This window comes from Mustelus asterias, chromosome 18 (genome assembly GCF_964213995.1).
Source record: "Mustelus asterias chromosome 18, sMusAst1.hap1.1, whole genome shotgun sequence".
NCBI classification, from domain to species: domain Eukaryota; kingdom Metazoa; phylum Chordata; class Chondrichthyes; order Carcharhiniformes; family Triakidae; genus Mustelus; species Mustelus asterias.
This window is the reverse complement of record NC_135818.1, coordinates 76,844,488-76,858,581: the sequence shown is the minus strand read 5'-3', so window position 1 is coordinate 76,858,581 and position 14,094 is coordinate 76,844,488.

Genomic DNA, 14,094 nt, shown 5'->3' with positions numbered 1-14,094 from the left:
GCCTTCTTGATCACCTGCTGCACCTGCAGACTGAGTTTTTGCGATTCGTGCACAAGGACCCCCAGGTCCCTCTGCACAGTCGCACGAGAAAGCTCGGAACTTAAAAAAAATAGTCCAGTCAAGCTAAATGACAAAACACAGCAATTTACAGAGTTCATAGATGTAACTTTTAGTGAGCTTAACCCCAAGATATATTAATTGAAAGTAAACTTGCAGAACCCTGGCCGGAATTCTCCCCCAAAAATTTCTAAGCATTGAATTTGCAGGAAAACTGGAATTGGTGCTGGGTTTTTTCAGTGGGAGTTCAGACTAGAATCTCCCACACTCTGCACTGCAGAGGCCACCAGTGTGAATATCATTAGATTTCAGGGGGCGGGGATTATTCCTGCCCAGAAGGCTGAAACCAGCGGGTCTCTACGCATGCGCAGTGGCCCTGAACAACCAGCCTCCCGCTTGCTGGCCAGTTTGATCACAGGCCATCCCCGGACCTCCACAGTGCTGTCCCCCTCAACCCCCCCACGGCCCGATTGTGGCCACCCCGCCCATTTCCCGGCCCCTCCTCCATCCCGGACTTCCCCAATCTCCAGCCCCTACAGTGCGAATGCCCCCTGGCAGACCTCCAACTCTCAGCAGAACCCCCCCCCCCCACCCCCAACCCGCTATGATCACTGGTCTCCCTCTTGCCCCCATCGATCCCTAGGCAGAGAGGCAGTAGGACCCCCCACCCCCACAGATCACCCCCAGGCCTACTCCCCAATACAGCCCGCCCCCTCAGCATTGCCCCATGCTCGGTGGGCAGTACCAAGGTACCCCCTGGGCATGGGCACTTTGCTCCTTGGGCAGTGCCAGGGGCACAGGCTGGCACTGCCATAGTGCCAATGCCCAAGGGACACCATCTTCAAATGCCTGACCCCCCACCAGAGGGACCTGATAGCCCCCAACTTCATTCCAGCACGGTCGGGCTGCTAGTTCCTCAAAAGTGGGGAGCCACTGTAAACCGCGGCTGGAGTGAAATAACCTGGCAGGGTGGGAGCAGACCCGGAGAATCCAGTCCTGGGCCCACTAATTACATTGAAATTACATTTAAATAAAGATTCCGATGACTTACCTACCTTCCCGCCGGTTTCCAGCGTGGATCTGACGGTGCCGGAAATCCGACGCTGGGAGATGTGGATTCAGCGGGAACATATCATAGAAATCATAGAAACCCTACAGTGCAGAAGGAGGCCATTCGGCCCATCGAGTCTGCACCGACCACAATCCCACCCAGGCCCTACCCCTACATATTTTACCCGCTAATCCCTCTAACCTACGCATCCCAGGACACTAAGGGGCAATTTAACATGGCCAATCAACCTAACCCGCACATCTTTGGACTGCCCGAATCCTGGCCACGAGATTCTCCCACCCCGCAGCACTAGAAAATTAGCACAGCGGGATGGAAGAATTGCCCCCCATAATGTTTAGAATTGTAGCACTATCCGCTTACTGCATTGATGGTGAGATATTACAAATGTTTGGAGATTATTAAGAGAAAGGAACAGTACAGCACAGGAACATTCGACCCATCCAGCTTGTGCTGAAATGACGCCTTTCTAAACTAAAGGCCTTTTGCCTCTACATGGTCCGTATCCCTCTATTCCCTGCCTGTTCATGTATCTGTCAAGATGCTTCTTAAACGTTGCTATTGTATCTGCTTTTACCACCTCCTCTGGCAGCACATTCAGGCATTCGGACCTGCTGTGTAAAACAAATTGCCTCTCGCATCTCCTTTAAACTTTCCTCCTTTCACCTTAAACCTATGTCCCCTAGTAATTGACACTTCTACCCTGGGTAAAGACTTTAACTATCCATTCTATCCATGCCTCTCATAATTTTGTAAACTTCTATCAGGTCACCCCCTCAGCCTCTGCTGTTCAAGTGAAAACAAACCAGGTTTGTCCAATCTCTCCACATAGCTAATACCCTCCAAACCAGGCAAGATCCTGGTAAACCTTTTCTGTGTATTTTCTGAAGCCTCCACATCCTTATGCACTGAAGAACATTTGCAACCTCGCATTTAATTTAAAACATTGTAAATATCTAAGTCAATATTTGATTGGGAGCATCAGTACGCACTAACTCCATAATCAGATGGGCATAGAATATATTATTTCTGTGGTGTAAAGAACTACACAGAATGCACAGAAGCATAAAGGAGAACATGCCCCTGTCTACATCAACAGGGACGAGGTAGAAAGGGTCGAGAGCTTCAAGTTTTTAGGTGTCCAGATCACCAACAACATGTCCATGCTGACACTATAGTTAAGAAAGCCCACCAACGCTTCTACTTTCTCAGAAGGCTAAGGAAATTTGGCATGTCAGCTACGACTCTCACCAACTTTTACAGATGCACCATAGAAAGCATTTTTTCTGGTTGTATCACAGCTTGGTATGGCTCCTGCTCTGTCCAAGACCGCAAGGAACTACAAAAGGTCGTGAATGTAGCCCAATCCATCACGCAAACCAGCCTCCCATCCATTGACTCTGTCTACACTTCCCGCTGCCTCGGCAAAGCAGCCAGCATAATTAAGGACCCCACGCACCCCGGACATTCTCTCTTCCACCTTCTTCCATCGGGAAAAAGAAAGAAAAGCCTGAGGTCACATACCAACCGACTCAAGAACAGCTTCTTCCCTGCTGCTGTCAGACTTTTGAATGGGCTTACAATGCATTGGTCGATCTTTCTCTACACCCAAGCTATGACTGTAACACTACATTCTGCACTCTCTCGTTTCCTTCTCTATGAACGGTACACTTTGTCTGTGTAGCACGCAAGAAACAATACGTTTCACTGTATGCTAATGTGACAATAATAAATCAAATCAAATCAAAATCAAATCAAGAACAGAAAAAGGCCATTCAGTCTGACAGAACTATACCAGTGTTAAGCTCTACACAAACCTCCTCCCATTTAATTTCCTATCAGCCTGTCCTTATATCCCAAGTTCTCCATTTCTAGCTTATCTTCCCCTTAAGTATATTTATTCTATTCACCTCAACTGGTCCATGTGATAGTGAGTTTACATTCTCATCACCTGCTGGGTAAATAGGTTTCTCCTGAACTCCTCATTTGATTCATTAGTGACTATCTTATGTCTATGTTCCCGAGTTTTGGACTCCTCCCCACAAATGGATAACATTTTTTTTTTCTGCGTCTGCCCCATTGAATTCCTTCATAATTTTATGGGGTGGCACGGTATTACAGTGGTTAGCACTGCTGCTTCATAGCTCCAGGGTCCTGGGTTCGATTCCCGGCTCGGGTCACTGTCTGTGTGGAGTTTGCACTTTCTCCTCGTGTCTGCGTGGGTTTCCTCCGCGTGCTCCGGTTTCCTCCCACAGTCCAAAGATGTGCGGGTTAGGTTGATTGGCCAGGTTAAAAATTGCCCCTTAGAGTCCTGTGATGCGTAGGTTAGTGGGATTAGCGGGTAAATGTGTGGGGGTAGGGCCTGGGTGGGATTGTGGTCGGTGCAGACTCGATGGGCCGAATGGCCTCCTTCTGCACTGTAGGGTTTCTATTTCTATTTCTTAAAGTCCTCTATCAGGTTGCCTCTCGATTTTCTCTTTTACAGAGAAAAGAGTCCCATCCATCTTGTTCAGAATGTAGCCTTAACTCAAGATTATGCTAAACAGATTTATGTCCCATGCACCAGCACCTCAAATTGATTCAGCACCCTTATGAAAATCCAAACTTTCACAATCTTCATTTCTTTAGCTGCAGAAAATGAGAGACATCAGCATTGCATTCCCACGGGGCACACGAGAATGCACTTCAAAAGTAATTAATTAATTGGTCCATAGCAATGATTAAGGACTATTAAAGTCAGTTTTCATTATCAGTGTAAAAAATGCTCTCCCGTTTTATCTCTGCAGGTTTTATTTTGTAAAATAAATTGTGAGGAAATCAGTGGGGGAAAAAAAATTGGACCTCAAAATGTCCAGGTAAATTTCGGGGCAGGAACAGTAAGACTTTTATTTTGAACATCACCAAAACTCAAGAGAGAAAACCAGGGACCTTTAAAAAATAGTCCAGTCAAGCGACCGTGCAGTCTTGGAGCAAGGGTGAGGCTATTCTCAAATTTGAGAGTTTTTTTTGCTGATTCACCAGTCAAAATAAAACCAGTAGATGTATCAGTGACAATTGGTAAAATCTAATTTTAAAGGTCCCTATATATCAGCTATCTGATTTATGTTAAATCTTCTAGAAATATTCTAACCGCCCCCCCCACAGTTGGAATATCAGCACAGTTTGGCTTGATGCTACCTACCATGAAACCAGCTAAATTGGAGTAATGGAAGGAGCTTGCCATTGAAAACTATGTCCCAAAACAAATGGTTTGGTCACTTTTGGTTTGATGTTTGGTCGCATTAAACTTGCCACATCAGTGATACAGTCCTTTCCTATCCCTTGGTCATTGGTTTGTCCTGTTTCATTCACACTTCTCCTAAATATTGTGGCAAAAATAAACTTGCAACAGAAATAAACTATGAAGGTGTGGCCTTCATGGCGAGAGGATTTGCGTAAAGGAATAGGGATGTTTTTCTGCAATTGTATAGGGCATTGGTGAGGCCACACCTGGAGCACTGTGTGCAGCTTTGGTGTCCTTATCTGAGGAAGGATGTTCTTGCTTGAGAGGGTGTGGAGCGAAGGTTTACCAGGCCGATTCCTAGGATGCCTGGTCTGTCATATGAGGAGAGACTAAATCGGTAATCTTTAGAGTTCAGAAGAGTGAGAGGGGATCTCATAAAAACTTATAAAACAGGATTAGACAGGGTAGATTCAGAAAGAATGTTCCTGATGATGGAGGAGTCCAGAACTCGGGGTCATAGTTTGAGGATAAGGGGTAAAACGTTTAGGACTGAGGTGAGGAGAAATTTCTTCACCCAGGGAGTAGTGAATGTGTGGAATTCAGAGAAAGCAGTTGAGGCCAAAGAAGACAGCAGTTTGACTGTGGCAACAACACGTCTCAGCACTTTCCTCCATTAGGAAAACTTCTTTTCAAACTGGGCTGATAACGCAGAATCAATTCTTCCAGCTAACTTACATCTTTGAATGAATGCACACATAGACCAAAACTCTACCACCTCATCTGCCATAGAATCGGTGCGGGTGAGGGTCCAACAATGGAAATATCCGTTGACCTTAGGCGGGAATTTCCGGTCTCACCCGAGCAAGGCCGTAAAATCCCACCCAGAGCTTTAATATGAGTTTTGGAAGTTTCAGGATCAGCAATATCTCTTCCAACATTTCTCCAATTAGAGTACCCATCAATGAATGCTTGTTTCCCTTCACTACAGTGGATCCCAAATGGTGCGGCACGCCACACTGGTGCGGCGAGAGAGGATGGCAAGTGTGGCAGGAAGATTCAAGGACAATCAAAGAAATATTTAAGCATGGATAGATATTTTTCCAAAGTGAGAGCAAGAGCAACAAGTGATGCGGAGGACAATCCGAGTCCACGTTGTGATCCAGAATCGCCATTCAAACAGAGTGCTGAAGAAGAGCCGTTTAATTCTACACCAGTAGCAGGCCCAAGCAAACCTCCAAAAAAGAAAGTTTGTCGACAATATATGGATAGCAATCTGAGTCTCGGTTTCACATGGACTGGAGATGAAAACGTACCTCGGCCTATGTGTTTGATCTGTGGTGAGAAGCTTTCCAATTCCAATATGGTCCCAAGCAAGATAAAAAGACATCTGCTGTCAAAACATGGAAATCTGGCAAACAAGGATGTTCAATATTTTGAAAGGCTTTTGGAACAGCAGAAATGCCAACAATCATATTTCGAAAAACAAATGACAGTCTCAGATAAGATGCAGATTGTATCTTACCAAGTGGTTGAATTGATTGCTCAACAGACAAAACCACATACAATAGCTGAAAAATTGATTCAGCCTGCCTGCAGCTTGCTTGTGAAAACTTTGTTTGGTGATGATGCTGAGCGAGAAGTTATGGAAATTCCTTTGTCTGATAATACAATTTGCAGAAGAATAGTTGATATGCCAGCTAATATTGAGAAGCGTGTTTCTGAAAGTATGAAGTTGATGAATCGACCGACATTAGTGGAAAAGCACAGTTGCTTGCCTATATCAGATTCATTCACAATGACGAAATAATCACACAGTTTCTATTTTGCAAGGAACTTGAAAAACATAAAGGACAAGATATTTTGCAAACCTTGTCTGAGTATTTGGAAAAAGTTGAGATTTCATGGGATTTTTGTATTGGAATTTGTATGGATGGAGCGCCATGTATGATAGGGAATGTGAGAGACTTGGCGGCACTCATCAAACAAAAAAATCCAGATGTAATATCAACTCACTTTTTTACACAGAGAGGCATTAATCACCAAGACCCTTGTAGCTGATTTGAAGTTGGTTCGAGATCAGACTGTGCGCATTGTGAACTTCATCAAAGCAAAACCACTAAAGGCGTGGTTATTTGCTCAACTCTGCAAAGACATGGAATCAAAACATCAATGCCTAATTCTGCACTCGGAAGTTCGCTGGATGTCCCGCGGAAAAGCTTTAAATCGGGTGTTGGAACTGAAGAACGAATTAAGAGAATTTTTGGAACAAGAAGGGAACCCATTGTACCACCAACTGGATGACAATGACTGGTGTGCAAAGCTGGCATATTTGGCCGATATCTTTTCCCGGTTTAATGTGCTCAATGCCAGTATGCAAGACCGCGATGACAATATCCTCACAACTACAAACAAACTAACTGCATTCAAAAATAATCTACAGCTCTGGCTCGGAAGAGCGATGCAACATAACCTCGAAATGTTCCCACCGGTAAAAAGTTTTAAAACGAGCAATGAATTGTACGGCCTCATACAGGAACATCTTGCAACACTGATAGAAAAGATTGATCATTACTTCCCATCGTTGTCTACAGAAAAATTCGACTGGGTTAGAGACCTCTTTGCGAATGCCAGCTGTTCAGGTCTGACATTGGATGAGGAGGAGGAAATGGCCTGCATTTCGAGTGATCGCACCTTGAAAATGAAACACGGGAGTATGCTACTGGACTCTTTTTGGATATACAACCAGAAATAGTATCCACGCATCTCTTCAAGAGCATGAGCTATTCTTCTACAGTTCTCCATGACATATTGTTGTGAACAGGGATTTTCAGCTCTGACAAATATCAAAGGCCAGAAAAGAGAAAGACTTCTTTGTGTTGATGAGGAGATGAGAGTTTGTTTGTCTCAAATTAGACCTAATATAAATGAGATTACCCGACAAAAACAAGCTCACACCTCTCATTGAGTTTGTATACTTACTTAAGGTTACATATGTAAGAGGCTTGTCTATAAGTATATTTTGAGAATGAATCGTGTTTTTATGTAGCTGCATTGTTTTATACTTTCTGGATGTCCCATGATCATATTATAAAGTAGTTGTGTTCTATGTTATGAATCAAGCACTGCTAGGAGTTGTTTTTTTTTGCTTTTGAATGTATTTCTTATCAATAAAAAATTCGGTGTGGCGTGAGCAAATTTTTATTCCGAAAGTGCGGCCCAGTGAAAAAAGTTTGGGAACCACTGCTTTACTAGGTCAAGGAATAATCTGCAAACGTAACAGTAGACTGCCTTAGATGTTACCAAAAATATCAACCAATTTCTAATTTCCATCATCTCATTTCTCTTCACCCTCAGAAAATGGGACTTATGAAGACTTCTAACCTGCTTTCAGCCTCCAACCTCAAATTTTCTCAAATTTTCCGTATTACCGATGTTCTCTGGTTTATTTGGTGCAAAATATTTTATCATACCCAGTGGAACAGATTTTCACCATGAGGCAATATCTTCAGGGTAAGTTTCTTCCGTCACTTCAATAAAAGAATCATCAATGTTTTGTCATTCTGAGCCCACTTCTTGTTCAACTTTTTCAGGCAATGTGGTATCTCCGTAAATCGGCCTGCCTAAGTCATCAGATAATTCACCCACACTTTTCAATGGGGGTGCACATGCAGTTTGTACACAGTTCAATACTTTAAACTTTTTAAATTCACAAACCGTCTCTTTGCCTAGCTTTGTCCTCTTGCCTCACCTTCAATTGCCTGCGTTTTTGATCGCCAGATTGATAGTGTCGCTTCGTATTGTTAAAGAAACTGGTCTTGACTTTAGGCAGCTAATGATGTGTCTGAAAGAGCAGACGTTTGCACAGTCAATGCCACATTTTTACCAGCTTCGACTCAAGCTCTCCAAAAGTTGGATTCATCTTTTAATTATGATGCTGCAATTCTGGATTTCAAACGATACTCCCTCTGACGTCTCCTGCCCATTCCCCCCTCACTAACTCTCCCTCCCTGTGGACCCCCAACATCACAATGTAGAAAGGGGAATTGTACACATCCAAGATATTGCTGTCTAAGGGATCTGCAAACTTGTTGACTCCATGACAGGTATGTGGCTTTCACAAATACAAATTAGCAGTGATTTTAATGTGTCCGTACTTGGCAAAAAGTCAATTTCAAGAAGTTGAATTTATTTTTGACCAGTTGATGAAATTAAGGGTTAATATTTCACAGACAAATGTCACATCGTCATGACAGAATAGTTTGGACTTGTAATCCAGAGACCCAGGTTAATGCTCTGGGGACCCAGGTTCAAATCCCAACATGGCCGATGGTGAAATTTGAATTCAATAAAAATCTGGAATGAACAGTCTTCTGATGACCATGGAACCATTGTCGATTGTTAAAAAAAGCCCATCTGGTTCACTAATGTCTTTTAGGAAAGGAAGTCTGCCGTCCATACCTGGTTTGGCCTACATGTGACTCCAGAGCCACAGCAATATGGTTGATTCTCAAATGACCTCTGAAATGGAGGGCAGTTAGGGATGGGCAATAAATGCTGGCCTAGCGATAGCCACATCCAGTGAACGAATAAAGAAAACAGAAGTAGGAGTAGGCCATTTGGCCTTTTGGCACAGCGAGCTATTGACTGCAAAGACACCTTCTCATTATGATCATGGCTGTTCATGAGATTTAACACCCTGATCCTGCCTTCCCCCATATCTCTTGATCCACTTAGCCTTCAAGAGCTGCGTTCTCACAAGGGGACAGAGGCTTTACTAAGGTGTCCACTCAAATCCTGGAATATCTATGGGGGCTGCAGTTTCCAAGCCTCTGGATCTGCAGTACGACAGGGAAATGGAACTGAGCCTGTGGAGAGGGGATCGTGACAGAAGGCCCTACCCCATACGATTTCAGGGAGCATTTCTCCTACCCCCTTCTCAGCCAGAAACAATACCTGAGGTATCTCAGATTCAACAAGAACATGGGCACAGAACTGTGCCACCTCCTCAACAGGACTTGCAGCTTTTTAGCAGGGTGAGGATGGCACTGCCGATAGCTAACAAGGTGACCATCAGTCTCAACTTGCAAGCAATCCTATAGGCAGGAGTGGACAACATAACAAACTTGTTCTCATGTGCCACTCTTCGCTACATCCTGAGGGTGACTGGAGCACTGTATTGGAGAAGAGACAAGTTCATTTCTGTCTCTTTAACCAGAGAACAGCAGGGTGTAGGTGCATGAACAGGATAGCAAGTTTCGCATTGGCACAGGGAGCTATCGACTGCACACACACATGTTTCTTCCTGTTAAAGAGGAGATCTGATTTTGATTTGATTTGATTTATTATTGTCACATGTATTAGTATACAGTGAAAAGTATTGTTTCTTGCGTGCTATACAGACAAAACATACCATTCATAGAGAAGGAAAGGAGAGAGTGCAGAATGTAGTGTTACAGCCATAGCTAGGGTGTAAAGAAAGATCAGCTTGGTGAGAGGTAGGTCCATTCAAAAGTCTGACAGCAGCAGGGAAGAAGCTGTTCTTGAGTTGGTTGGCACATGATCTCAGAGTTTTGTATCTTTTTCCCAATGGAAGAAGGTGTAAGAGAGAATGTCCGCGGTGCGTGGGGTCTTAATTATGTTGGCTACTTTTCTGAGGCAGCGGGAAGTGTAGATAGAGTCAATGGATGGGAGGCAGGTTTGAGTGATGGATTGGGTTTTGTTCATGACCCTTTGTAGTTTCTTGCGGTCTTGGTCAGGGCAGGAGCCATACCAAGCTGTGATACAACCAGCTTTCTATGGTGCATCTGTAAAAGTTGGTGAGAGGCATATTGGACATGCCAAATGTCCTTAGTCTTCTGAGAGGTACAGGGACTGAAATGTTCCACTCCATTCATGAGCAGTTGGTGCGCAACCATGTAATGTCGGTGAATGTCCACTATCCTGGCAGCAGACATGACGCAGGCTGCAGGGCACTACAGCTGATGGGAACTGTAGCGTCCTCCTGAGCCATTGCCCATCAGCAAGGACTACAGACCAGATCCTCGGAAACAACTGACACGTTCTGTATATGTGGCTGACGCACCCTCCCCAGCATCCCACCACCACAGGATGATGGATATACAGTGACAGCCATGCTGCCACTAAAGTATCAAGGAGCAGACCATTAGTAACTTCATTAATGGTTCCAGTTCCTGGACTACTCGGAGAAAGCCCCAGAGAGTCTCCAAGTTCCACAACATTGCAATTAAGAGAAGTCACAGCCATTTCCACCAAGGACCTATGCACAAAATGCAGCATAAATTCAGGACAGAAGGTGTCATTGATAGTGTTGTCAAGACAACTTGCTTAGCAGCAACCTGCTCACAATCCCCAATTTGGGTTCTACCAGAGCCAGTCAACTCCAGACCTCATTATACAGTCTTGTCCAAACATGGATAAAAGGCTGAATTCTAGAAGTGAGGTGAGAGTGACTGCCCTTGACTGAGTATAGCATCAAAGAACACTAGTCAAAATGAAGTCAATGGGAATCAGAGTGAAAGGGCTCCACTGGTTGGGGTCATACCTAACAAAAAGGAACATGGTTATGGATTTTCAAGGTCAACGATCTCACTCCCAGGGCATCACTGCAGGAGTTCCTCAGGCTAGTGTCCTGGGCCCAGCCATCTTCAGTTGTTTCATCAATGACTTTCCCTCCATAAATTCAGAATTGGGATGTTTGCTGATGATTTTACAATATTCAGTACCATTCATAATCCCTCAGTTACTGAATCAGTCCATGCTCGCATGCAGCAAGACCTGGGCATTCAGGAATGGGCTAACAAATAGCAAGTAACATTCATGCAATACAAGCACCAGACAATGACAATCTCCAACGATAAAGAATTTAACTATCTCCCATTGATATTTAATGCCATTACCATCACTGAATCTTCCAACATTAACATCCTGGGTGTTACCAGAAACCAATGGGACCAGCCATCTAAATACCGTGGCAGGTCAGAGCCAGGGAAATCTGCAGCAACTAACTCACCTCCTGACTTCACAAAGCCTGCTCAGCTAGGAGTGTGATGGAATACTCTCCACCCGCCTGAATGAGTGCATGCCAAACAACACTCAAGACCCCAATACTATTGAGGGAAAAGCAACCCCCTTGATTGGCATCCTATCCTGCCACCTTAAGCATTAACTTTCTTTACCACCAGTGCACAATGGCAGCATGTAATATGTACAAGGTTTCTTGTAGCAACTCACCAAGTTTTCTTCAACAGCATCTTCCAAACCCGTGACCTCTAACACCTCGAAAAACAAGGACAGCACCACCTGCAAGTTCCCCTCCAAGCCCCGCACCATCCTGACTTGGAAATATATCACCGTTCCTTCACTGATCCTGGATCAAATATCCCCAAGCTGCCTTCCTAACAGCACTCTGGGGGCTGGATTTTCCGGCCACACTTGCCCCAATACCGGAAAATCCAGCCCAAGGTCAACAGACATTTGCATGGTCCGGCCCCGCCCACTGAGATTCCCGTGGCAGGTGGGATGGGAAAACTTCACCCTGGGTGTTCCTACACGACTTGGACTGGAACATGATTCAACAAGCTGGTTCAACGCTACCTTCTCAAGGGCAATTAGGGATGAGCCTTGCCAGTAACACTCTCCTCCCAGAATTGCAAGTAAAACATTACCTTTCTATGGGTTCTAACACATTTACTTAATTCAGTCTTTCTTCATTGCTTATTACCATGAGCCCTGCTTTGGACTTTTTCCAATTCATAAATCTACCTTTTTGCAAGATGATTGTCAAGTCTGTATACACACTCCATTTGTGGTTTGGCAGATACATTCCACCAGCAATGTAACTCAACATTCTGTTTGCTGTCTCATTGTTCTGCACCTCATATTAACATTGACATCATATTGACCGTGTCGCAGATATTGACATTAAAAGTGACTCCTCACATTCAAACCTCTTCATGGTCTCGCTTCTCCCTGTCTCTGTAATTTTTCCCAGCTCTTCAACTCTCCAAGAATTCGATGCTCATCCAATCATGGTCTCTTGTCTACCCCCTTCCTTTGCACCATCATTGGCAGCCGTGCCTTCATTCCTTACTGCTTAAACATTTCCAACTCCCTTTTCCTCCTTTAAGGTCCTGATTAAAATCTATCTCTTTGATCAAGCTTTTGGTCACCAAACTATTGTTTCCTTCTTTTGCCCACTGTCAATTTCTGTCTGGTAAAGCCCCTGGTAAAGGTCTACCAAGTCAAAGGCGCTATATAAATGCAAGTTGTTGGAACCTCGTTCTAGTCTCCCTGTGCTAAATTTGTTCCACTCTGAACCATAGAACCACAGAAACCCTACAGTGCAAAAGGAGGCCATTTGGCCCATCGAGTTTGCGCCGACAACAGTCCCACCTAGGCCCTATCCCCGTAACCCCCACTAATCCCTCTAATTTACACATCCTAGGACACTAAGGGGCAATTTAGCATGGTCCATGCACCTAACCTGCACATCTTTGGATTGTGGTAGGAAACCGGAGCATCCGGAGGAAACCCACATAGACACGGGGAGAACGTGCAAACTCCACACAGACAGTGACCCAAGCCGGGAATCAAACCCAGGACCCTGGAGCTGTGAGGAAGCAGTGCTAACGACTGTGCCACCATGCCGCCCATTACTTGTTGCATACTTGTTATATATGTTAATGATATGTTAACTATATTATTAGGTGGACATTGTTTAATTTGTTGCTTTGAGAATATATAAATAGAGGATGTCTGGGACACTGGCTGTGTGTGGGAGGAGAGTGGTGAAATTGAATAAGGCCATCAAACTCTCTCGATTATCAGAGGCTCTGTGTCTCGGGTTTGACTTCACCAACCAGTTTGAACAGGATGCCTTTGGCTAAGAATTTCCTCAAAGTTGTTCCTGCTCCACCTCCACAATTTCCACAGGAGAAAACCTGAGCAGATGTTAAAGCATGCCACTACTCGAAGCAGACCACGCAATTCTCCGAAGCATTGCTGGACAGTTTCTTCATAAATCGACATCATCATTTTGGGACAAAATAGTTGCTGTTGCATTCGCTGACACAGCAGGAATCATTGAACCACATCATGGGGTGAATATTCCCATTCTGTCTGCTGCGGGAATCGTAGCAAACGAGAGGCGGACCATGGAAAGGCCTATTGATCTTGGACAGAATTTTCTGGTTTTGCAGCGAGCGCGGCTGGAAATCCCACCTCACGTGTGAAATAATCTGAGACGTACATAAAGCCAAATACTTATTTCTTTATTTGCTGCTCTCCCGACTTTTTTTTTGTTTGTAAGTGTACATTCACAATGTCTCTACTTTCTCAGAAGACTAAGGAAATTTGGCATGTCAGCTACGACTCTCACCATTTTACAGATGCACCATAGAAAGCATTCTTTCTGGTTGTGTCACAGCTTGGTGTGGCTCCTGCTCTGCCCAAGACTGCAAGGAACTACAAAGGGTCGTGAATGTAGCCCAATCCATCACGCAAACCAGCCTCCCACCCATTGACTCTGTCTACATTTCCCGCTGCCTCAGCAAAGCAGCCGGCTTAATGAAGGACCCCACATACCCCGGACATTCTCTTTTCCACCTTCTTCCATCAGGAAAAAGATACAAAAGTCTGAGGTCACGTACCAACTGACTCAAGAACAGCTTCTGCCCTGCTGCTGTCAGACTTTTGAATGGACTTACCTTGCATTAAGTTGATCTTT